Here is a 3,890-nt window from a genome sequence, read left to right as displayed (position 1 = left end):
TTATCTTGGGCCCTTCGTTAAGTATCTAAGGTCAGGATCTCTAGAAGCAGGAATTGAGGTGGCCAATAAATGTGATTTATAGAAGGAACACTCTTCGGGAAGAACCTCTAAGGAAGCAAGGAAAGAAGAAAAAATGTTGAGATAAGGTGTAGTCTTGGCCTTAAGCACAGTGGCCCCCTGGAACATAAATTGCACCTCAGGGTAATCCCCCATTAAAGCCAAGGTCAATCTTTTGTACTCCCATATCCATCAGTCATTGGCTCCAGTGGTATGTACCCTTCTGGTCTAGGTGGATTTCCTTGCCTGGGAAAGGGGCAGGCAGTTGTGAGATGTTTACAGAGCATACTCACAGTAGTTGGGAGTGAGAACAAGGAGAACAGAAACTAATGTGTATGGACCACCTTCTACCAGGCAGTATACCAGGTGCTTTTTGTATGGGGTCTTGTGTAATCTTCCCAAACCTATTATAGCCTCATTCTGCAAATAAGTAAACTGAAGTTCAGAAGAGTTAGGTAAATAGTCTAAGATTATTTAAGTGGTTGGGGTAGCGGAACTGACCTTCTAGAGAGTTCCTGAATCAATCTCCTCTCTAGATTTTAGGACCCAACTCAGTCATTGGCAGACCTCTGAGTAGGCAAAGACAAAAATATTCTTTAGGAGCCATTTTTTTCCTAACTCACATCTCAGAGGTAACTGAAACTTCCTGCATTAAAGAGGTGGGAGTCCCACAGTCCCCAAAAATAGGTGGGAACTCTCCTGAATGAATAATTTGATGCTGAAATCCTTTAAATTGGAAGTTTAGAAAATTAACCTGACTTCCCCTGGAGTTGAGCACTGATTTAATGCCTATCAACAATAATTATATATATAAACCCTCAGTTGGTTTCTGAGTCCATTCAGGCTGTCATAACAAAATACCATGGACTGGGTAACATAAACAACAGAAATTTATTTCTCACAATTCTGGAAGCTGGGAAGTCCAAGATCAAGACACTGGCAGATTCAGTATCTGGTGGGAAACTGCTTCCTGGTTCATAGACATCCTTCTTGCTACTTCCTCACAGTGTAGAAGGACTTAAGAAGGTCTCTGTGGCCTCTTTTTTAAGGACACTTACCCCATTTATAAAAGCTCCACCCTCATAACTTAATCACCTCCTAAAGGCCCCACTCCAAATACACTGGGGATTAGGTTTCAACATCTGAATATTGAGAAGGCACAAATGTTTAGTCTAGCAATTGGCAAAGCTTTATTGACTGATTTCTATCAGCCAAGCATTATGCTAAGCCACCACACACAGTGTTTTATTAATTTTCACAGTCATCCTATGAGATAGGTTCTAACATTATCCCAATTTTATCAATGAAGAAACTCAAGCCCAGAGAGATTGATTTTTCCAAAGTAACAAATAGTGAGAATGTCAATTAGCAATAGGAGCAACAAATCCATTGAAAATTGCAACCACCTTGATTATCTATCTCAGAGTCTGAGTAGAAATGTAGACTTACTTTGCATTTTCCACTAAGTATTTAGAAGACAGCACATTTGTTTGCTGCTCTGGGAGGTATTATGGCAGAAGTGACTATCTCTAACTATCAAACCCTTAAAACCTTCTGTTCTTATACTCCTATATTTTTGCATTCTATTATCAGTCTTGTCCAACTTAGGTTTTTTATAGATCTAAACTCTACTGAGGTTAGGCAGTTGGTTAACATGAACTCCATGTTCATCACTGCAATCATACAGTGTTCCAAAAGGCTAGACATGAAATTTGCCAGACCAGATGAATGTGGGCTATATCTAGAACTGGCAGTGTTACTCCTACCATATTCTGTTGGTCAAAGCAGTTCCAGGACACTCTCAGATTCAAGGGGGCAGAAAACTTAATTCCACCCTTGGTTGGGGGGCTTAGGTGGCAAGGTCATGTTGCATGTGGGATGGGAGTTGTTGTTGTGCCATTTTGAGAAACTATAATCTGTCACAGTTATTATTAAACACATGAAGTTAAGTGACTTGCTAAAGACCACAGACGTGGTAGGTCATGGAACCATATTTCAAACACAAGCACATAATCCTTACACTCTACTGACCATACATGGCTCCAGCACTCAATTTACACAGTACACTGCAAACATCTGCTTACCTGTCTCTCTCTTCCAGGAGATGATGAGCTCCTTGAGGGCTGTGTCTAATTCCTCTTTATATTCTTCCCGGTGCCTGGTACAAATCCTGCCACAGAGTGTGTTTGCAGAGATAATAATTGAATCATACAATGTCACTCATTATCAGTCCCACCAAGCTAGGATGGAGTTCTTTTCTGGGATGACTTGTTTTCTAGCCCATCTGGGTATAATGATGCTAATGAGAAAGGAATTCCAGAAGCAATCTGCCAATCATCCATTTGCAAGTCACTGTGGAGCACAGATATGACCCCGTGCTGAAGAGCTTGTAATATTTTTATTTGTTCTTACTGCAAATGTTGACAGTAAAAATAAAGAGCTAAAAAAAAAAAGTGGTGCCTTTGCTGGGGAAAAAAAACAGCTTTGCAAACTACTCTAGTCCCATGTGTATAAAATTATATCTGAAAGTAACATTTACATTTTTCGCTCAGTTCCTGAACTCTAAGAGGTACACTATATGCTACCATATGCTATATGCTCTATGCCTTTCCATCTTGCTCAGGGGCCAAAAAGGCTGACCTTTGTAAACAGCATCTTTGAGTTTCCTTTCTCTCCAGTTAGTATTGGCCAATGGGAAGCAGGAGCTGGAGAGGAAAGGACAGGAGAAGAATGAAGTTGGGACAGTTATCCCCCTAGAACCCTTTCCTGGAGGCCATGGGTAAGTAGGGGCCAGGTTCCTCTGTTGAAGCCACTTCACTGTTCCAGACAGTCAGCCTTCTCCTCCAGGTGTAGCCCCCTCTCTGGATTCCAGTGTTGGCTCCCATTCCTTGGTCTTCAGGCTTAGGGGTCAGGTTAGGGTTCCTGCTAGCTCTTCTGAGTTGGTTTCCCTTGAATCAACTCTTACCCTCATCATTAGTCCATTCATTTAACTCATCTTAATCATCTTGTTTGAATCTGTTTCCTGTCAAAGCTTGGCTGATAAAAGTGGTGTTAAGAATTTGAAAATTTGGGGTGCCTGGGTGGCTCAGTTGGTTAAGCGACTGCCTTCAGTTCAGGTCGTGATCCTGGAGTCCCAGGATCGAGTCCCACATCGAACTCCCCACTCAGTGCGGAGTCTGCTTCTCCCTCTGACCCTCTCCCCTCTCATGCTCTCTCTCACTCTCTCTCTCAAATAAATAAATAAAATCTTTAAAAAAAAAAAGAATTTGAAAATTTGTAAATGCCTTGGAACGTACTTCTCATGAGTTACTCACTACTTTGGTTAATGTTCTAAATCCATGTTACAGAGGGAAATTAAGTGAACAAACATTTATTTAGTTGGTACCATGGGCCAAGCACAAGATCAAGCTCCGAGAATAAATTCATTGATAAAATATACACACACATTTTATAACAGCTTTATTGAAATATAATTTACATACCATTCTAAATTAAATGAAGTGAAATCACATTGTTTTCTGTAGCAAATAAATGCAAATAACTCGAATGTCCATGAATAATAGATTAGAATAACACAATAGTTGGATAAATTTTGTAGTACATATTCCAAATCGGGATCTACTAAAAAAAAATAAGTTATATCTACAGCTATTGACGCGGAAATATATCAGTGATGTATTGTTAAGTAAAAAAAGCTATTGGTAATGTGCGTGGTATTTCATTTTTTTAAATTAAAAAACATAGCCAAAAACAACTCTACATGTGGTTATGCTCTTTGTGGGAAAAAAACATGGAAAATACATATTAAGGTGTTAATATTAATTATCTCTGGG

The sequence above is a fragment of the Halichoerus grypus genome, chromosome 5 (genome assembly GCF_964656455.1).
Source record: "Halichoerus grypus chromosome 5, mHalGry1.hap1.1, whole genome shotgun sequence".
Taxonomy (NCBI): Eukaryota; Metazoa; Chordata; class Mammalia; order Carnivora; family Phocidae; genus Halichoerus; species Halichoerus grypus.
Note: the sequence above shows the minus strand (reverse complement) of the source record.